The following is a 24,146-nucleotide window of genomic DNA, read 5'->3' as shown; positions in this document are numbered from 1 at the left end:
TGTCTGAAAATGTACCATAATGAAAATGGTTAATGCGTGTTTTATGACGAAGAATTTTTTATATCTTTACCTCGGTTTATTTCTATACCTCCATTTAACCATACACCTTTCCTCACACACTTTGGAAAATCTTGATATCGCAGAGGCTTGAGGCTTTTGACAGTGTAGCATAAGATCTTGTTGGTCAAAACCCCGTTAACAGTTCACCGCTGTCGCTTTTCCCACTGTTTCTTATCAGACCTGTCTGCTTCTCTATTCCTCAGCGATCTATTCGGTCTCCTGCTCGTTTCTTTCTTATCACCAATGGATTCCTTTATATCCATTTTTGCCTGATCAGTTCATGCTTTTGTTCTAGTCTGTGCAATATGTTACAGTCGCCATTACCTTCTTATCTCCCCGTCCCTGTACAGTATCAGTGGAATTTATCCGTCCTTGTACGGTATCACGTGGGATTTATCCGTCCTTGTACGGTATCACGTGGGATTTATCTGTCCTTGTACGGTATCACGTGGTATTTATCCGTCCTTGTACGGTATCACGTGGGATTTATCTGTCCTTGTACGGTATCACGTGGTATTTATCCGTCCTTGTACGGTATCACGTGGAATTTATCTGTCCGTGTACGGTATCACGTGGTATTTATCCGTGTGGGTATATCATTCTTGCCCGATTTATGACGAATTTAGCTCCTTTCACACACACACACACACACACACACACACACACACACACACACACACACACACAAACCTTTTGATGAAATAGTTGAATCAAAGGCTCTCCTTGTAACAAGAAGTGACCAAGCCCTGGCTTCCAACTTTAAATGCAGTCCGTGACAAGGTCGCTGCCCTCTCATTCGTTAGACTATTTTGGTCATTATTGTCGAGACCACCTTGATTGTAGGTACCCTCCGTTCTCTTAATCAACATTCATAGTTTGATGAGTCGTCACCACCAGTCACTTGAAAAATTTGGAATTTTCTACATTCCCCGGCGATTCCTAACCCAGATTTCCTGTCGCACTACTGGTACATCTTGTTCAGCAACCACGTGATTTAGAATGTTCGTCTTAGTCTCTCCATCATAAAAAAAAAAGAAGAACGGTTCTGAAGTTAAATACCAGGTGAGGTTAAACGTTCTTATTGTAATGTGACCAACAATAATAGCTATTTGTCTTCTTATTTGAGACTAGCGTCCATTTTCATTCATGATAAACCTTAAACATTTAAAGATAAAAGCAAAATGTTCCCCTTTCTCTTTCTAGTCCGTGATCCCTTTTTCATTTTTTTTCTTTTCCCTGATATCTCTGCGGTTGGGACGGATCTCTTGAGTGGAGCTATTGGATAAATCAGTACCAAAATTACCCTCCCCCCCTGGAAACTTTTTTCTTTCTTTGTGGCCGAGAGGAGAAAACTCTCGACTGTGGAAAAGTTTTCCCTTGGAAATCATGACCCATTATCCGTAATAACACACAAAGTTTAAGCGTGAAGCTTTTCCCTTTGGCCGGTGGCGGCCTGGGATTAGGAAGTCCGCCCACTTATATCAAAACTTGGCCCAACATCGCTAGAAATTTAATTATAAAGTTAAATTAGCATCCTATGGAGTGATTCGCTCCAATCCCTCTCGAAGGACGGTGCAACCCTAAACATGCTGGGTTTGCAATTTAAACTATTCGGGGGGAAAATATATGTATACAGTTCGAGGTAAAAAGAATTTCATGGATTTTGGTGTTTTTAAATATATTAGATTTAGGTGGGATTTCAACCAAATGCTTAATGAGGAAATGATTCGAAACGCGAAGTAAAAAAGGAACACCGCTTATTGGTTTCAAAACATGACTTCTTTGTGTGATTATAATAATAATAAAATATCGTAGTAAAATAAATTTAGGTTTTAAGGGAAGATAAATAAATTTTTCTATGCGATTTATTAGCTGAGTTGAGATTTTACAGAAATACTTCGGATTAATTATTCGTTTGAAATTTGTTATAGAAATAGGAGCGTGCACGAAGTATATATATTGCTTACGGAAATCTCGTTTTTGTGTGTTGGGGGAGAGAGAGAGAAAGATAGAGAGTGTGTGTGTGTACTTTACCTTTCAGTAATTGTGGATATGACCAAGGCTAATACTTCGCACTTATTCTTGAGTAGGAAAAAAGAGCCTGGTGATTGTTTTTCAGATCTCAATGATATAAGAGTCAGTGATATAAGAGTCACGTCATTTTTCCAACAAGGAAATGTTCTCCAAAACATGTATAAGTGGAAGACATTTTTTCCCAGGGTGAACAAATTGAGAATGCATTTATATTAAAGGCGACAGTAAATGCGACAACCCCTTTCATAACTCCTTTATTCAAGAATAATAGACATTTTTTTTGCGGGGGTGGGGGACAACGCCTTGCAGGTATTGTAGCATTTTTAAGCGTCATAATTATGTAATCTAATAGGATTATATTACTTATGATACTGTCAAGATTACTGAACTGTTAACAGTTCTTTATTTATCGTCGTTTTCAAAGAAAGTTCACCGAGTTGGAATTATAATGAGAAGTGGTGCGTTTAGGCCTAATAATCATACAGACTCTCAAAAATTCTGTGAAAAGTAAATTAGATCCGACCTAAAGTCGATGAAGAGCAGCTAACCTCTGTTTGAGCGTTTCTCCGTTTTCTTCCTCCATTTTAGAATCTTGGAACGATATCATAATTGGTGTTAAATTTATCAAGGACGAATTAGGGAGAAAGTGGCCGTTGACGTCAAGACTTTTCCAAAGGGAACCACAATAGTTTGATTGCACGAAAGTCTCAGGAGGGGTTCAGAAACAATAACTTTTAATCTTTATTATGCTTTTATTTATTTTTATGCGGTTGGGTAAACTTTAATGTATTTGAATGAAGTGTTGTGTGGATTGTTCAGGACCGCTTGACTGATATCATTATTACCATGGTCATCAGTGATGTTTAATTACCTTAAACGTATAAAATGAAACGTTACCTGTACAAGAGATTTAAATAAATGATGGTATGGATAAAGATTTAAATTAAATTCCTAGGGGTTTTAAAGACACAAGAAAGGTTAGTTGCCCCCCCCCTTTTTTTTTTTTTTTTTTTTTTTTTTTTTTTTTTTTTGGTGAATTTTAGGATGCGGTAATCAGAAATCCTCAGGCTGGTCTGCCTGGTGACTGTTGTCATTCCTTCCACTTTCCGGCCGTGGAATTATGTCCCGGCTTCTATTTTCTTTCGTTCCCGTAATCTGGCTCTGTGTATTGTATCCCACTCTGCTTCTTTTTCCTCATTTTTATTAATATTGGTCCATCCAGAGTTGGATAAATGAGGGAATGAGGCTGCCAGTACTTGTGTTCTTTCATTTAGAGATTAGTTAATAACTCGAGCTGCCTTTAATTATTTATTACATCCTGGGAAATATCAAGGCGGCCTGGAGTACGGATTTGCAACTCCTTTTCCCCCCTCCCCACCTCCTTCCCACACGAGGACTTACTGATTATTATAAAAGATGAAAATTAATGGTATTACAGTTTTTAAAGGTATTGGTTTTAGATTTTGTTGCAATTATCTCTTTCTCTCTCTCTCTCTCTCTCTCTCTCTCTCTCTCTCTCTCTCTCTCTCTCTCTCTCTCTCTCTCTCTCTCTCTCAGTTCGGAATCTCTGCCTTAGAAGGGTATAAAGAAGTAAGTGTCTCCCCGCAGGAATTCATTCTGTCTGTTTTAAAGTTTTCCTCTTCCAGTTCACGGACTTCCACGCTTATTATAGAATTACTACTTTTCGGTGGATAGGCAAAAAAGTTTTCTCTTCGTTTGTACTCTGGTATTACTGTTTCCTCCAAAGATAGTTATGAGAAAGGAGAAAACCGGTAACTCTTCATCTTTTCACGTTCTCCGACTTGATAGTTATGTAAGAGAAATAGCTTTATTTCTCTTGGAGGGTAAGGAAACGAGAGAAAATAGGAATAAATGTTTGTTTTTCTCAGACCTCGGTATTACGATTCTTTCTATTGATAGTTATGTAACAGAAATTAATTGTATACTTTTTGATTTTCTTGGTACTATTATTTGCCCTTAGAGAGAATATGAGAAAAAGGGACTTATAGACGTCTAATACTTGTAGTTGGGTATTACAAAGTATTATGAAGTATTACAAGGTATTATAATGGAGATTATATAAGTTTTAAACGTTTAGTAGTATTTTTTCTCCAGAGGCTTCAAACAGTAAATGAAAGCTTAGCTTGAACGTTCTGTGTTTTGTATTTGGTATTGGTATTTTCTCTTGAAGGTAAGAAAACGAGGCATAATTGATATATCTCCTCCGACGGCAATAAATCCAGAGAAAGGCAGATCAGACTAGTATTTTTCTTTCATGAATTCAGTGACAAGACGGACGAAATAAGACAACCTATTGCTTTTAACCATCCAGAGAAAAAAAAAAAAACCTGGGTGTCCTGACTCCCCCAAAAAAAGCACAGCCTCCCCCCCCGGCGGCGTCCTCCTTCTTAAAAGGTGAAAATTACTAAAGGATTTGGGACCTGCGGAGGGTATGATTTACTTACGAATTCTTTCCACCTACTCTGTGCGGAGAAGTTGATGCGAGCAGAGTGTTTTTGACAGCCAGAGAAAATAAGATATGAAAGACTTGAATGTTTTGCAGGATTCTGTTTGCTCAAAGAAATGCCAGTCTACTAAAGCTGATATTTTGGTGATAGTTCAGTACGTCTGCAGCTGGAAGAGTTTAAAAGATTGTAGCTTTTAGGATTGCTCCTTTGTGTGTTGATATATATATATATATATATATATATATATATATATATATATATATATATATATATATATATATATATATATATATATATATATATATATATATATATATATATATATATATATATATATATATATGTATAAATTTTATATATACAATATATAGTTTATATATCAAATATTAAGCCACAAAGTTTAATATCGAATTCATATCATGGGAATAGCTTACATCTGAAGGGAATTACAATGGATAAAGGCTTTGCCGGCCTGTATTCGAATCGTGGTGTGGTTTAGAGACAACGATAGAGAGTGACTTTGACCAACCGGCTGTCAAGAAAGTAAATCAGACCACGGTTCGATTCCTGGCCGGTACAGAATCAGTTATATCCACCAGTTATACCCAAGGTTTAGTGAATTCAATAATAAGTGATATTTGTAGCTTAATGTTTGCGAATGTAGAAAAATGGGTTTAAGTAAAAAAAAATTCATACATATCATGAATATATATATATATATATATATATATATATATATATATATATATATATATATATATATACTATTTATATATGTATATAAATGTTTTGCTCAGGAAGGCGAATAATAATGTTTTGCTGTTGAAGTTCTCATATTTTTACCATACCCATACCCATATCCATACCATACCCATATCTGTTCCATACCCATGCCCATGTCTGTACCATACCCATACCTATATCTGTACCATATGTACTATACCCATATCCATTCCATACCCTTACCCATATCCATCCCATACCCATATCCATACCCATACCATACCCAAACCCATATCAATACCGTATCATACCCATATATGTACCATGCCCATACCCATTTCCATATCATACCCATACCTGTACCATACCCACACCCATATCCATACCATACCATACCCATATCCATACCATACCCATATCCATACCATACCCACACCCATACCTACAGCTAAATTAACCCTACTAATAGTAGTCAGCAAAAGTCTACGGGCAGCACCAGCCCCATTTACCTTCTGGTGTGCAAACAAACAAACATTTCAGAGTTCTAGTATTACATGTGAACTTCCAGATTGGCGGGGTATGTCAGAAGCCTGTCCTGTCTCGGAACCCCAGACCGAGAGTTAGTCCTCATTTGGGGATTCCTAAGAGGGTTTTTTCATTTAAAGATTAAGTAATATTTGTTTGTAATATATGTAATGAAAAATATATTGCTAGGTAATTCACAGATTTTTATAATATTCTCTTATCTACTTTGTTAAAAAATATTTTTCCAATTAGACCTCCATTCTTGCACAATACTAAAGAATAGAGTTTTATGGAGAATAAATCAGAGACGAAATTCTTCGAAGAGCCTGGAGATTGTCTTGAAACCTTAGGAAGTCCTAGAAGCCTCCGGAATTCCCAGAAGCCTTCTGAATTCCCAGAAGCCTTCGGAATTCCCAGAAGCCTCGGGAATTCCCAGGAGCCTCGTGCACTCAAACAGAGGCAGAAAGGCAGCCAAGGAAATTAACATAATAGATAGATAGAATCTTGAAGACGTCTTCACAACTCCAGGTTCCTTTGAAGCATCTTCAGCTCCTGAAGCATTCCTGGAGAAATGCCCGTTGGATTATAACGTCTTCGTAAGTTCTTAAAGACTCCAGGATCCTGTGAAGCCGTCTTCAGCTCCTAGACCGTTGGGTCACTTAACGTTGAAAATTTCAGGACAATAATTATTAAAACATCTTCAAGAATAATATTTTAATTGTCCTGAAATTTTCAACATTATGTGACCCAACAGTATATAATAAAGGATTTTTGGCTGAGCTTTATTATTTCGTTTGGAATCTGTATATATAAAAGTGAATGTTTGTTTATTTGTTTGTCCACTATAGAAATCCGAACCGCTTGACAGCCCCAGAAAAATTTTTGCACATGGCTTCTGTGTCACCCCAGGAAGGTTTATAACCAAAATCAAACCCCTACCCTGTGACAGACATAAAAACACAGACAAAACAAATAAAATTTCCGTTTTTAGTCTGCCTTTTCTTCAGTAGCGTTCTGGGAGTCATGAGTAGCTTGGGTGGAAGATCCAAGTTTTCATGTGACGTCATTAAACTCCTCCCACTGCAAACCCTCAGACTATGGTACCCTGCAAAAGCGAATTTCCTCATTAATTCGCTAGTTTCTTCTTCGTTTTTCCCTTCGGAATTCGCTGTAGCGACTGCTTCATGCAAATTGGCAAAACGCTTCAGTGCATACAGAAGAGTTTCTTTTCACGTTCCTTGGCACTGATTACCTGGAATATAGTGACTGAAAATGCTAGATTAAAACTTTACAGGGCTGTAGATCATTACATTTGGAAACCTTTTCCGAAAGGCACTTGTAGAATATACGTTTATCGGGCTAAATGTATACGATGCAAATAGGGATTAAATTAAGAAATGGCAACTACTGCACTTCAGCGAGTGTCGAAGCGCTCACAGCTTACACAACGCGACAATTTGTACCTCATGCTGATGTAATCATACACAGTAAGGAATAGTATTCCCGTCATTTAGGAAAGTAAACTTATTGTTTATGGTTATATATTAGAATAATATATATTCATTTCTATCTTTTATCGAAACGTATTTATTCAAAACATTAAATAACCAGTTGCCTAACATTCCTCCAAGAAGGGAAAGACTTTGTTTGATTCATGATTATGTTATTACCTAGGGTACGATAACCGAGTATATAGATGCATACGGACATGCATAGTGATAATTTTTTTCTAATGATCCGTGTAACTTTATACTTCATTCTGCGTCAAGGGATTTGATGTCATTGTAAAGATAATGAGTTTGAATTACTTATGTTATGTTAAAAACGACCCTAAAACCAGTGTAATGAATACGTATCACGAATTGAAGTTAGCCGTAAAGGAAGGTGTTCTACCACTTTTTTCTCTTAATATGAAACTGTTGCAGCAATTCACTTGATAATAGGAAAGAAGTAAAAAGGCGTAACAGAGTAAAGACTTAATACTTTTTTTAAAACAAGACGTCTATTCTCATACAATATGAGTTTAAACTAGAACTGAGGGTTTGTTCAGCTTTTTATGAATTGACAGTGAAGTATTCTTTCATTATAGTAACGCATACCATAAAAAGACATTATTGGCCTAGGCCTATACCAATTGTCTGTTTCACATGGAATTATTGTTTTAAATTTTTATTGTATGATAACGGCCTACAAATCGCGTTGATTGGCCAAACAGTTAAATGAATAACGTCTGTACATAATTTATTCATATTCTAATCAGAGCGTTTGAGATGCTTCCCAGATGAAATACAGCGGCAAACTGTCATGGAATTAGTGCCGAGAGAGAGTGAGTTTATAGGTTGTTATTCAGAGTTTTCCCCGGCAGCGCTGGGTTGGTCAGCTAGTATTTTATATTCTTGAAGACGTCTTCAACACTCCAGGATCCTTTGAAGCAGCCTCTGGAGAAATCCAGAATCTTTCTTTGGAATCATTCCGCCCAGAATTCTGCCTCTCAGCATATACGTGTGTGTGTGTTTGTGTATATGTATAATGTGTGCTTGTGTATGAACGGCAGGCTGGGCTGGAACCACAACCTTACCAGTATGAGCACAGTCCTCTGCCAATGATAAAACTAGCAATAAGCTGCTATAATTGATGGGAATAAAGACAAAATAAGGATTATAAAATAAATATTGAGTTCTGACCTGGATAGCGATCAACTGACCAGAGGCAGGTAATTGCCTATTCTGGAGTAGGAAAATACAGGAAAACAGATGTTAGTAAAATTTCCAAGATTGATTATAAAAAAACAATGGTTTCCATTAAGATTCTCTTGCAAATATCAGTAAAAAGGTTTCAGTTCCCATTGCTCATTTCATATCAGATTCAGCTACAGAAGGAATGCGTGCGTATATTAAAATCATTATTGTGAATACGATCTGAGTTCGTTGAACATCGTGACGATAACATGTGAAGCTTTCATATCATTTTCTCTCTCTCTCTCTCTCTCTCTCTCTCTCTCTCTCTCTCTCTCTCTCTCTCTCTCTCTCTCTGTTTAGCTGGATGAAGTGGGGACTGCGTCTCTTTCATCATTTCCTGCATCTCATAACTTAGTAAAAAGCGGTCCAATTTTGTACTTTTGCCCCGCCAGAACTTGTTCCTCTTGCGATGCATTTACATGTGTCTTCCTTTCACTTATTGCTCTTTTTCTTTGATTTATTTTTACACGTGAATCGACCACCTCACATGTAACAGAGACAGCGAGCCATTTTGCGAAAAGGAAGTGGAAGATAATACATTGTGAATAACCAACTAAAGAATAAATTGTTGATAAAATTATTTTTTGATAACTCTAGGAATGGTTTTATAAGTATACGATTTCTTAGAATATATTTCAGACATCTCTCTCTCTCTCTCTCTCTCTCTCTCTCTCTCTCTCTCTCTCTCTCTCTCTCTCTCTCTCTCTCTCAAAGATACACAAGCACCCACACAAAATTTTATATATATATATATATATATATATATATATATATATATATATATATATATATATATATATATATGTGTGTGTGTGTGTGTGTGTGTGTGTGTATATATATATATATATATATATATATATATATATATATATATATATATATATATATATATATATATATATATATATGTATAATATATATATATATATATATATATATATATATATATATATATATTATAACTATACGACTTCTTAGAATGTGTTTCAGACATTCTCTCTCTCTCTCTCTCTCTCTCTCTCTCTCTCTCTCTCTCTCTCTCTCTCTCTATATATATATATATATATATATATATATATATATATATATATATATATATATATATATATATATATATATGTGTGTGTGTGTGTGTGTGTGTGTGTCTGTGTCTGTGTATATAATATACACACGCACATACTTACGGACAGGAACATACTAGATCATAGGGAATTTAAACATACATACATATAAACAGATGGCTAAATAGAAGCTTGCGCGGACAATCTGAGGGGAATATGAGGTAAACTTAGGAAATCTCCGGAAATACTTTCTACTCGGAAAATGGTAAGCTGCACGGTCAGATATGTCGCTGTCGATTCCCCAGTTGAAAGGACGAGTACTGTGATGTTTAATATTAATTGATGATTAATATTAATAATTTAATGTCATGCCAAAGGCAAATAGCAAGACCTCGTAACCTCAGGTTCGCCGAGGAGGTTTCCGAGCTTCACGTGCATTTGTGACGAAGATGAGAGAGATAAGAGCGAGACAGATCAACAGACAACGAGGGAGTGAGAGAGAGAGAAAATTATATTAATGATTCACTGCGTAGTAGGTGCACTGAAGTTTAAGCCAGTATCCATTTCAATATAATTTCATTTCAGATTTACCTGAATTTATAACAGTTCGATATTCACGTTAAGGTCGGTGGTCTGACAATAGGAGAGAAAATGTTTCGAGAATCTTCAATATATTGCTAACTGAATTATATTCATTATTATACTAACCGAATTTCATCACTTAACAGTTATGTTGGGTGACAAGTGGTCGTTACCTCCAATGGATGCTGACTTACTCTGCGTTTGGTACGCATGTTTTTCTTTACTAATCTGTCTTTTTATTCGTTCGTTTGTTACTGTATTTTACTCCTGGTCTCCTTTCCTAGGCTTTAGTCATCTTAAATAATGATTCCATTGTTTGAAAGGTTGATTAACAAATAATGGGCATTATGGCCATTCCGCAATGAATGTGTGCTCATGTCGTATTACGATAATACTAACCCAAGTAATGAATGATCTGAGGAACCCTTTTAGACCATTCAAGGAAAAGGAAGAAAAGGGGAACACCAAAAGTAAACTGGATAACAGAAAAAAAGGGGGGGGGGTGGGCGGGGCAACGTTAAAGTGGGTGCAGAGCCGAAGCGAAAATCATAATAAGCCAGGGAATCGGAGCAAAAAAAAAGTTAGGAAACAGCCGCTTTAAGACCATTGTCATTTCATTCCCTGTTTCGGCTCGCTTTCCGACTGACTTCCTTCGTGTCGGAAATTCCATCGTCGGCTCATATCACCCTACTTCGTGTTTTTATTTCTTCTTTTCTTACTTTTATCTTCTTCATTTTATTCTTTTGTTATATAGTTTTGGGTTCCATTATCATTACTGTTTATCACTTTTTTTTTTTAATGCGTACACGAGCGGACACACACACACATATATATATATATACATATATATATAAAAGATAGTTTTTTTACATTTTTGTACATGTTATTCTTAAACTTTCAAATATCAGGACTGATATATATAACCCTTTAATATTGAATTCCCTAAACCATGGGAATAACTTGTTTGTTTGTTATTTATTTTAGTCATTTGCCTTTGTTATTATTTAACGCCTATATTCTCGTACGTTTTGATGGATATATCTTGTTACGCCGAATATTCTGCATATTTCCTTTATCTTGTTTGTTTTAATTTGGTGCTTTTATATTTGAGACGACAAAGTTACAGTGCCCACGATTATATATTTTTCTTCACCGTAAGACCTTTTCCCTATACGGAAATAATAAATTGTAATGATAGATAGGAACTTGGAAACTAATTTATACCCATCTAGGCGAGGCAGGTCAAATATCAAATATACTTAAAGCAGGACAACGTCACCTGAAATATATAGCCTTCATAAAAATATGATAAGATATACGAAAATTTGGATATATTAATAGTACTTGAACCAAAAATATAATCACAAGGCTAGATTACAGTAACGATGTCCATTATGGTTGACCAAATTGTTTGCTGACAAGGTTATGTGTGTTAATTAACAAGCAGACAAATTATGCTTAAAATCCCACGGGTACCATTATGGTGAATCCTATCCGTATTGAGCCGCATTTGCTACTTATTCAAAGGAGGAATTTAAATTTTCATTTTGACGTACGATGCGACGAAGAATAAACACCAAAATATGGAAAATCCTCCCATGGAAATATACCACGAAAAGTGTGGACGGAAGTAGATTAATGAAAGCAATATGTGACGAAGATATTGGAAAAGAACCTTGAAACACGTACACGACTTTTCAGTAAGTTGCCCCAAGAATTAACGATACCCGAAACGTAGTGACATTTAAGAAAATACCAAAGACCCATCTATTCAAAAACAGCTATGACCCGAAAGAACAAATTATTCTAGAAAATTTTAGCTGTAAAGTAACTATTAGATGGGATCCGCAGATGGGCCGGATGAGGGTTGATAGGTTACCTTGAAAATTAACGAGGGATATGATGAGGATAATTTATTAACTCCCATACCCTAGTCCTCCAGCCTTTGACGACACGGTCTCCCGAAAACTAGCGGCGTTAAGGTTTGTTACATCCCAGTAATTGCCCTCCATTCTCTCCACATGGTCAAACCGTTACGAAACAGTCTTTGATGGATAAGAATATTGACATTAGTATATAATAAATTTTAGAAATGCCCTAAGAAGCTGTAAGTCTGCTTTAGGTATATTATAATGTATTTCTTTACTTACAGCCCCATCAAATTTAAGTAAAAACCATTATTCCATGCTCATACCTTCACAACTAACAGCAAGGTGTGCGAAGGGTTTCAAGATCTTCGCATAACCTTTCTGATTGGGTACTTGAAGTGGCTCACGCTGGGGAAGTTTTCTGTACAGTGGGTTCATCCACGATACAGCAGTTTAGGACTCGCTATATTCGACCAACTTTTATGTACCTTATTCACAACGTAGGTCAACAAAGGCATAAAGATTGAGCAGAGTGTGCTAAAAGTTGCCGGGGCCCACAGGGGAATTGAGCCTTGTCGAGGCAGGTGTCCTAACATCTGGAGACTGAATGTCGACACACACACACACACACACATATATATACATATATATGTACATGTATACACATTATATATATATATATATATATATATATATATATTATTTGCATATATGTATATATATATATATATATATATATATATATATATATATATATATATATATATATATATATATATATATATATATATATTTATATTTATATGCCAAAAGTTAATCTTCGTGCTATCTGAATGGATGTCTCATGTAATAGCTTCTGTAACTATATATATATATATATATATATATATGTATATATATATATATATATATATATATATATATATATATATATATATATATATATACAGTATATATATTTGACGTTTCAGAATATTTTCATGCCCGTTATGCAATTTGTTCGCTAATTAGTTATTCTGCTTATCATGGAGATTTCGAAAACCTGATATGCTTTTCTTTTGAAAAAACATGGGGAAATAATAGAGACTGGGTGTGCTGTAGTCTTAAAATTTTATTTCGTCACAGATCGATGCTATTGCCCATTTGGTATCCTTTAACTTTGTTTCGATTTTCTTGTTTTTTTTATCCCGTTTTTATTTTACTTTTAGCACATTTGCATTATGTTTTGAGGAAGCATGCCTTAAAATAAAGTACCGTTTGGGCTTTTTCCGCGTAAATTATTACGTTTTTTGAATAATAATAATAATAATAATAATAACGAACCAAACAAACACTTCTTTCAGTTTTCTTCTGAAGATGGAAAGAGTAATATGTAAATATTTACAAGTAAACAAGTTATACACAGTTATCTTGTGGGTTTCTCTTTCCAATAATAATAACAATAATAATAATAATAATAATAATAATAATCTAAATGAATTTTGTGTTATGAAGGCAACAAGACGGACATTGATGAATAGATCAAGGTCGGTCACGACCAGCAGGTCAAGTAAGTGAATGAGGAAACGTAGAGGACAGCAGACAATTTCAACTTCTGGAAGTGAATGGACTGTAAGCCATATCCAGTTAGTTTCCAAATCCGTTATAATATAGTTTGTTGAAGCCTCATCCATGTTCTTGGTACAGCTTTATTCAGTTGCCACCTGGAAATGGTAAGAAGTGTTTTCCGGAACCCTAAAAGTATATGCTAAACGTGTAACATGATACCAAAAAATATGCGTTTCCTATAAAACCTCCATTATATTTTAATGTTCTGAATTTGGTTGTTTTTAATGCCTTTCCTTAACAGCTTTCACGGTTTGTTATCCTTAAATGAATGAAAATCAGTAAGATTAAATTAAAGTTTGTGGTCCTCAGGTAATATATATATATATATATATATATATATATATATATATATATATATATATATATATATATATATATATATATATATATATATATATATATATATATATATATATTGTGTTTACGTTTGCCATATTCGGTCGCAGTCTTTCGAGCAAATTGTCTTGGGACGAATTAGAAATATAATGATCAAATACTTATTCCTCCTCCTTTAACCTTCCTGCTAAACCAGCTCAAAAATCTTCATATCCCAGCATGAAAAACACGGTGATCTTTTTATCTCCGACAAGCAAAGTTCATTCCATATTTCATTCTTAATCAAGCACAAAAGATTAAAGTTCAGGAGAGCATCATTATAAATTGATTGGGCGAATGACCAGGCAAACGAAGGTGGAATCGGATTTGGGGACGGGAGGGAGATTGGGTGGATGGGGGTAGGTGATGCTGAGGATTTGGGGGAGGGGGGTGGCATGGATTGGGGGAGGGGCGAGCGGTGTGTCTTAAGGTTTGGAGCCCAGGTGCCAATCTGGTGATTTAGATCTATGATGAATTACCTGAATTAGAATCCCTTTGTCTCGGGTAATTAATTCAGGGCTGCGACATTAAGTTCTCGGAAGACGGATGTGAAACGAGCAATTCGACATTGACGAGAAGGTGATCGGTCGTTAAAAATCGCTCGTTTGGCTAACGTCGGTGTAACTGAAGACAAAACTTAATAATAGTAGTAGTTTTCATTCTCGTAAGTACACTGTGCACACACACACACACACACACACACACACACACACACACACACATGCACAAATTATGTTCGCGTAGCTGTGTGTGGGTTAAATTGGAGGGGGGGGGGCAAAATTTACTAATTTTGCGGAGTTTCCGATCAGTTCGAAAACAGAAGAACAAGTCCTGGTAATTGTGTAAAATTACCTTACGGAATATCTACTTAGCCAAAACGATCGTATTCTTGTCTGGCAGTTTTCAGAATAACGAAATAGCAAGTAACCAGTTGATAATTAGGTTACATGCCTGTTTGTGTGTATGGGAATGGATAGGCTTATTTGATTAAATAGTATTTATATATAATATTGTGCCTGGAGCGTTTTCCCCGTTACGAAGAGCAGCATTCTGGATTAACAGAGTACAGCATGTTAGTCCGTCGCGGCGCTACTGCACAGTTTTGTGACGTAGGCTGGAAGCCTGGAAGCTTACCATAGAAGGAAAAAAGTTAAGTGTAGCTTAGTTTAACCAGACCACTGAGCTGATTAACAGCTCTCCTAGGGCTGTCCCGAAGGATTAGATTTATTTTAGGTGGCTAAGAACCAATTGGTTACCTAGCAACGGGACCTTAGCTTATTGTGGAATCCGAACCACATTACAACGAGAAATGAATTTCTGTCACCAGAAATAAATTCCTCTGATTCTTCATTGGCCGGTCGGAGACTCGAAAGTGGGCCAGCAGGGTGCTAGCTGAGAACGGTACCGACCTGTCCAACGAAGAACTACCATAGAAGGAAACAAGGAAATGAAAGGTCACTGTGGCAAATATTCCTCCACACATTCTCTCTCTTTCACGACCTTAGATGAGAGGTCCTGTTAATATCCAGGTAATGCTGAGCCAGAGGATATGTATAATCCTGCATATCTTTTTATTGTCATTTAGCTAATGCAGTGGGCGTACCGTGTTAATCCGGGCCAGATGTGTCTCCCAAGGTGAAAAGAGTTATGAACCTAGATATATAGACAGAGAGATAGATGGATTGATATTATGACAGTCTTAATTATCATCAGTAATCCACACCATTCAATATAAAAAAAGATAAAGAAATCTGTTTGAATTTTGTGCTATATAATAAAAGTACACAGAGAAACGCGAAAACAAGGAAAACTTTTTACAGCTTTATGACAGTAGCTATTTTATTAGTTTTGCATATTTTCTCTCTTGACTTCTCTCACAGAAGATGTTTCTGTTTAGGACTCATATTCTAAAAAAAACTTGTGGCACAGTGATACATGTAAGAATTTAAGATTCTGGCAGCGCCAGGTTTCAGTGATTTCTCTCCGTGGTAGCAAACAGTAAGTCTTTCAATTTTTCGAAGTTCACTGAAGAAGAAATCACTTGGTGTCATTAAACCTTTTACCTGACTCCAGCTAGCTCTCCCTGTCCATGAACCTTTCTCTGGTTTTATATGGGAACCAAGATATTGGAACTTTGGAAATCTGAAAGCTATATATCCACCAAGATAAAGCGGCCTTTCTGTTTTCATCTCGTTTTCCAGTTCTGAGGGGTGTATAGCATCATCACAGTCTTTATCTGCTATATCATCCATCTCTAGGTTGTCAGAATCAAGAGAGGCAAACAGCATAGCAGATATAGACAGTTCTTGGTTCAAGTTGTCCCAGTCGTAATCATCTGCATGTAAGCTATTACTTGAACACTTAGATATGTCATGTAACATACTTCTATCCTCATTTTTCAATTCAGTATCGCAGTTCTCTGCAGCTAACTGGCTTTCTTATCCTAATAGATGCGACCTAATTCTATGTTTAAAAGGTACAGGCGAAGGATGTTCATAAGCAGCGCATTTTTGTCTGAGACTAGCAGACAGATGCTCCAATCCATCCTGGTTTAGCATGTATGTTAATGTGCATGAAACGCTATACTCTGACTTGACTTGATCATTTCATAAAGTTCATGTAAAGACTCCGATGATACAACAAGTCCTTTCTGAAATTGATACATGCACTTACTGCCAATGACTTTCATTCACTTTGCAGTATCTACCATACGGTTTAATGTGTTTTTTGTTGTTCAAGATAAAGTCCAGATGCATGTCTGGATGACTTTTTATCAAAGGGCACTCTGGAATTCTTCAGATCAAACCATGAGTCGCACAGGTGAATGAACTGACAAGTAAAAAGTCCTCTTTCTCCAAAGTATTTCAAAGCCTCAGGAGTCTCAGACAGCAGTTTAACTGCAAGCCTTTCAGTCATTCTTTTAACACCAACACTAACTAATGTTTATCAGATAAGCGACGTGTTGTCTCCAGGTCACTCACACTTTTCATGATAAGCTCTCTAACACATCCAGTCAGGTCACGTTTCTCATTTGACAGTTGAAATCTAGAGTCTAGAAAATTATTTCGTACTAATTTGATGAGATGTGGGGCGTCAGCAAATACATACACTTCCCTGTCAATACTAGATGGATTTGTGAATGAGGAATTTTGAATCCCTGTACTATTATTGTTACATAATTTTTACATTTGTAGGGTCCAGATCATTTACCATACTAAGAACAATATATATACCCTGCTGCTTCAACCCTCCTTACGATATGAAACAAAATATCTTTTAGTTATATCACAGTTGAAATCATTGCATATTAATTGCTTCCACTACTTAACTAACCCCCGAATCATGACACACACTGAACCCGATTTTTTGGAGGAATAAAATATCTTTTCCTTTATCATATGACCACACTTGAGCAACACTACATTTCATCAAATGATATGATGCATAAACGGTCAGTTTCAGGCATTACCACAGCTTTAACCTTCATTAAGTTTATGAATGATGACAATATTCATGGTTCAACATCAGTCTTTGACATCCATTGATTTAATGTTGTTTTAGAGGGATATGGCAATCTGCATATTTCCCGCAAATATTTATCGGTTTTGGGGCTTAAACTACGCATTGTAATACCATTTGTAATATCATCACCGGGCCAACGATGTATAGGGGTCCCATTTAATATATATTCGATTTTCTTGCACTGAAGAATATACTTAAAGCGAAACTTATCTTGGCAACCAAACTTTGCATCGCTTTCTTTAAAAGAATCCTCTCTTCCTTCCATTGTTCTTTCTCTTCTAGCAAAGCATCCCCAAACTTTTGGCAGCCTTCAGTTCCTTTTGCACATCCTCAGTACAAAGTTGTTTCTCTTTGAATGTCTCAGCCTGCGAACTGTTCTGGTGTTTTAGGGGATGACTTGCATAAGTTTCCTCTGGAAAGTCCCTGCCCTTCGTATATTCAATTCCCTTCTCCCTTCGCCCATTTGCAGTGTTCGCTGTAAAGTAGATTATATTATTGCAGGATGAACAGTATAATTGAAAGATACAATAAGTGCTCTGCATAATAATACTGCGCGTACACCAAAATAATAATAATAATATTTTAATTGCTATTCTCGTGAATAATTCGTAAATAATTGCGTATCGGAATGCTTACAGTTTCAGATCTATAACTAAAAGATACATGTGATATGCCTCATGATACACGCACACACCTCAGTAATAATAATTAGTACTGTAATAAGTGTTGGGATAATTTGTAGACATTCTTGTACCTGATCTAATTTAATAAAACGTTGCTATATTCAAGGCTTACCTTTCAGTGTCGGTTGAACGAGTGTAGCGGCAGCATCATCCTGCAGTACAGTTCCATTTCTTGGAGTTTGAAGGTGAAGGAGCTCGTGCTTGAGATTTCTTTTATTGCCTGTGGGATCAAAATTCAGGCTACTGACTCTTACATTTTTAATATTAACAGGTGATGTTACAAAACTTCAGCTATTTCTGTTGCACCTCCTTATCTTTCGGAAACCGATGAAATTTCACGTTAGGATTTTCCTTTCGCCTCAGATAGCTCTGCGTCCATACAAGAAGTCAAGGGCGCGGTCGGTTCGAGATTGAAAGAACTGACCGGGTTAAGAGAGCTTCCTTGTTCTTTACTCTCGTAAGGTCGGATACTGACTGGTGACTTTTCTGTACTCGACAAAAGCAGCCAGACGACGTCATGCGCGACATTGTCCTTATTTTGTTCATGGGCTGACTAACCTTGCATTCTGTGAGCGGCAGTGTCGTCTAGATTGCTGCTTACCAGCCCAGCTATGGACGGAAGGAGAGAATTTTTACTTAGCGATGGCTGCAACACGGTTAGGCCATAAAATGCACTGGGTTTGTTGGAAAGGTGTCGGTGCGGGAGCATTGTTAACTGAATGAAACAACTTGAAAAACCTGAGATGAAAAATTCAAAAGGACTGTGGCCTTTTATGGAAATACTATATTATGGAAATCTCATATGAAGTGGGTAACAAAGCAAGAGCTTGTTAAAAGAGGAACTTTTCCTGGCGAGGTCTTTGCTCAAGACCCGGTTGATGAAAGACCGGTTGCCCTTAATGGTGGAAGGAATATACTTTATCTTTTTATATTCTTTATGAAGCAAAGAGGGGAAAATATGGTGGTCAAATTATTCCTCTCCAGAGACATGAATTCACGGTTCCGCGTTAATTGTCTAATAATGTGATAATATATTAAATAATAATAAGCGAACAGTCATCAGTGGTATTGACGTAAAAAGCGAAATGGACCATGAAGTTTAAGACTAGTAATGAAATACTATTACCGTTATGGTAATTATATATTGTAGTTGATTTGCCTGGCATGCAGTTAGCGAGAAGGGAATTACTGGCTCATTTTGCATCATTAATATCGCCCCTTTATGTTTTTATGGCTCCTTTCCTACCTACAAATACTGTGGCTACTTGACCTTATATAAACAATATTTTTTTGTGCGAAGTTATGTTGACTTCTATAATATATCCTACAATATCTGTTCCCAAAACAACCTGAGCAACCACTCACACACTCACCCCCTTACTTCAGGCTTGATTTATTATATGGATATGAATTTAAGGAAAAGTATAAATCCATTTTTAAGTATTAAACTGACGTATCTGATTCACCATCTAATTATGGTCTCTTTGGTGGAAAGTTAGCTTCATGTTAGCACGAGATCTCGCTCTTACGAGCATCCCCATAATTGAATAATATTCAAGTGGTTGTGATAACTTGGGTAAATGAATAAAATTATGCAGTGACTCCCTGCACCAGAGAGAGAGAGAGAGAGAGAGAGAGAGAGAGAGAGAGAGAGAGAGAGAGAGAGAGAGAGAGCAGATATTCAGCTTCGTATAAAAGTTTGTTTAATGATATCTGAATAACTTAAATCCAGCTACTGTGTCAGTGCAACCACAATTATCTGAAGTTGTTTTTAGTGCCGTAGAAACCTATTTGTTGGTTGCAATGAGATATCGTTACTAAGGTTGTCATCCCAGGTAGTAAGCCCATCCAATACTTTAAACTCACCAAAACACACTAATCAATCTTTACACTTGTGTAGTAACTTGAAATTAAAATTACATCATCGCCAAAATGATTGATTTCAGAAATGATGCCACAATTACCTTGATGTTTTATAAGTTGGTGATCTTGACTGCCAACACTATGAATTCAGAAACAATGGAATTAACGGTGTCATATTTTGTAGATATTAACCATGCTCAGTATCAGTAACGTAAACTTTGATGTTGTGTTCCAGCTATCCCTTTTTTTCTGGTCTTGTCATTATCTTAGCTCATTGCGCAGTACTCATTCATAACAAAGTTAATTCAGTATCACTCGGTCAAATATTTTTTGAGCAAGAGTGGGGTGTATGAAAACAGTGCATCATATATCATGTCTTATATATTTAATTTTTTTTTTTATTTACGGAATTCAGCGCGGGACGTAATTCACTATTTATGACTGACCTTTTAAAGTTCAGCATAAATAATACACTGCCGCTTTTAGAAATATATATATATATATATATATATATATATATATATATATATATATATATATATATATATATATATATATATATATATATATATATATATATATATATATGCACCTAGGCGCTACTTTTCATATCGAAAACAATTTTTGTTGCTGAGAAATACGACTGTTTCGTCATTAATTTCACTGTAGTCGATACATTTTTTTCATTGTGATTCTCTTACTTGAAGCTTGAGTTCTTATGGGTATGTAAATTGATAAAAAGAATAATTTCATTTTTTAGCATGAAGCTAACTATGGCCTTTTGGGTGGAAATGTTGTACGAGTGTTGCTGATGATATTTGACTAAGTTAGCTTAATGATATCACGAGCTCTTACTCTTACGAGCATCCCAATAACTGGATAAAATTCAAAAGGAAGTGATGTTATAGGTAAATGAAAAAAATGAGAAAGTTACTCCCACAACTACAGAGAGAGAGAGAGAGAGAGAGAGAGAGAGAGAGAGAGAGAGAGAGAGAGAGAGAAACGGAAATTCAGCTTTGTTTAATGAAATCTGAATACCTTTAAAATGATACTGTATCAAAACTACCACCATTGTCTGCAGTTGTTTTAAGCTCCATAGAAACCTGTTTGATAACTCCAATAAGATGTTGTGTTGTTGGGAAGGTTATCATCCCGTTGTTGTAACCCCATCTCATACTTACTTTAAACTCACAAAACACTCGACTTAATCTTCACACTACTGTTGTAATTTTGAAAATTAACTTTCATTATTGCCCAAATCATTGATTTCGGAAGTGATGCCATGGTTTTCTAATGTTTTATAAATTGCCATTGCTCAGGATCATTGATTTAAAAGTTTAAATTATACTCCAGTTATTCAACTTTTTCTGTTCTTGTCAATTTTAAACTCATACGCAAGACTCATTCATACCGAAGTTAGTTCAATATTACTCGGCCCAAATTTTTTTTTCTAAGCAGCAGTGGGAGTAAGAAAACAGTGTAGCATATATATTATGTCTTATATTCATTTTTTTTTTTTAAATTCAGCACGAGACATAAATCATGATTTATGACTGAACTTTGAAAGTTCAGAATAAACAATAGACCGCCGGCTTCAGGAGATAACGAGATTGAAATTATTAAAGATTTTGTGGTAAAACGTTTAAAGGTCACGTCCATTCAATACGCTGCAAAGTTGAAGCGCGTCAGAAAATGAAAATGAAAATGAATTATATGCAAGTAAAAACATAAATCTGTACAAACAGATAAACGGTCTAGAAATAAATGGCAATGTTTCAGTTACACTTGTATCAAAATCTTGCTTCAGTTACACTCAGCAACCAAGGATCTTTCGAAACTAATGTGATTCAACTGTGAATATTTGATATTAAAATGACAGTGATGTAAGAACGAACTTTGTATCGGCTTTCAAAGCATATTTTTATTCGGAATCTACAGATTAGAAGTAACTGGTATTAAACTTTTTCGATCGTGCTATCCCGGGAAAGTACCTTGGCATATTTCGGTACTGTTTTTGTTGGCAAATGAGGAAGCAGTATTATCTCCCGCTTCGGAAAAAGCATCCTGGAAGGACAAAGGCAGGATGCTGAGGACCATGGCTGGCTTCACTAAGCCTGACACTTAATGGATAGAGTAACAGGGTGGAGCATTAGTTTCGGATCTGCTCTGCAGCAGCCGTAAACAAGAAATTACTCGGAAGAGCCAAGTCAATTTTGTCGACGCCTATCCATATTCCCGGATGGCCCACTTCCTTTTCCTCGCTGCCAAAACACAATGCAGCCATGGCTGGGTGGTCAGGCTTTGTTTGCATGTTCTGTAACGTTGCTGTCATTGTTCGATGCTGTTTTCTGTTTTCCAGTGTCGAACGACACGTGTGGTAAACTTTTTAATACGTAATTATTCAAGTGTCATTCTGTATTTTCTTCAGTTTTATTTTCAAAAAGAATTAGCAAACTAAATTGTGCATACACACATACGAGGCTTGAGTACACGTGAGCGGGCACACATACGCACACATGCATAAGTTCATACACAGATATATATATATATATATATATATATATATATATATATATATATATATATATATATATATATATATATATATATATATATTATTCAGTAGATGAAACCTATTGATATGGAACAGGCCTACAGGGGCCAGTGACTTGAAATTCAAGCTTCCAAAGAATATGGTGCTCATCAGGAAGAAGCAAGAATAGATTAATAGATTAATAAATAGATAAAAATATATTAAAATGCAAGAAGAATAGGATTAGGGTAGTAATGCATTGCATTTTCGCTAGAACTTATGAAGTTCCAATTGCATCACTTCCTCTGGAAGGCTGTTCCCAGTCCAGCAGTGTGAGTAATAAAGGACCTTTGGAACTGAGAAGTTCGACATTGAGATACATTTACTGCATGTTGGTGCTGTTGTTCAGCGAATCTGGTTGCTCTCTCTCGGCAGATAAAGGGGATCAGGGATCAGTTGTGAATGTGAAAGATCTCTGATGAAATACAACTTATGAAAAAGTGACAAACAGGAGACCATCCGTTGATGGTCCAAGTCACAGCAGCTACTATTAGGAAACAGAAACCTTCCACCACGAACCACTCTATCTAAAAGAGACAAATCTCTGGCAGAAGCAGACATCCACACCGGAGAACAGTATTCCAGTAAAGGAAGTACAAATGTCCTAAAACAGGTTACATTGATTTTACCACTGTTATAAATATATGAGGCCTTACGAACTGTATATATATACAGTTCGAATCGTGGTATGGTTTAGAGACAACGATAGAGAGTGACTTTGACCAACCGGCTGTCAAGAAAGTAAATCAGACCACGGTTCGATTCCTGGCCGGTACAGAAGCACTTATCAGTTATACCCATGGATCTAAATTATTGCCAAGGTTTAGTGAATTCAATATTAACTGATATTTGTAGCTTAATGTTTGCGAATGAATGTAGAAAATGGGTGTAAGTAAAAAGATTTTACACATATCATGTATATATATGCATATATATATATTTATATATGTATATATATACATATATATATATATATATATATATATATATATATATATATATATATATATATATATATACTATTTATATATATATAAAATGTTTTGCTCAGGAAGGCGAATAATAATTTTTAAGCTATTGCTAGTTCCCATATCCGTACCATACCCATACCTATATCTGTACCATATGTATTATACCCATATCCATTCCATACCCTTACCCATATCCATCCCATACCCATACCATACCCACACCCATATCAATACCGTATCATACCCATATCTGTACCATACCCATACCCATTTTCATATCATACCCATAACTGTACCATACCCACACCCATATCCATACCGTATCATACCCATATCCATACCATACCCATACCCGTACCATACCCATATCCATACGATACCCATACCCGTACCATACCCACAGCTAAATTAACCCTACTAATAATAGTCAGCAAAAGTCTACGGACAGCACCAGCCCCATTTACCTTCTGGT

The sequence above is a fragment of the Macrobrachium rosenbergii genome, chromosome 18 (assembly GCF_040412425.1).
Source record: "Macrobrachium rosenbergii isolate ZJJX-2024 chromosome 18, ASM4041242v1, whole genome shotgun sequence".
NCBI lineage: Eukaryota > Metazoa > Arthropoda > Malacostraca > Decapoda > Palaemonidae > Macrobrachium > Macrobrachium rosenbergii.
The sequence above is the reverse complement of the archived record's forward strand: the minus strand, read 5'-3'. Positions refer to the sequence as shown.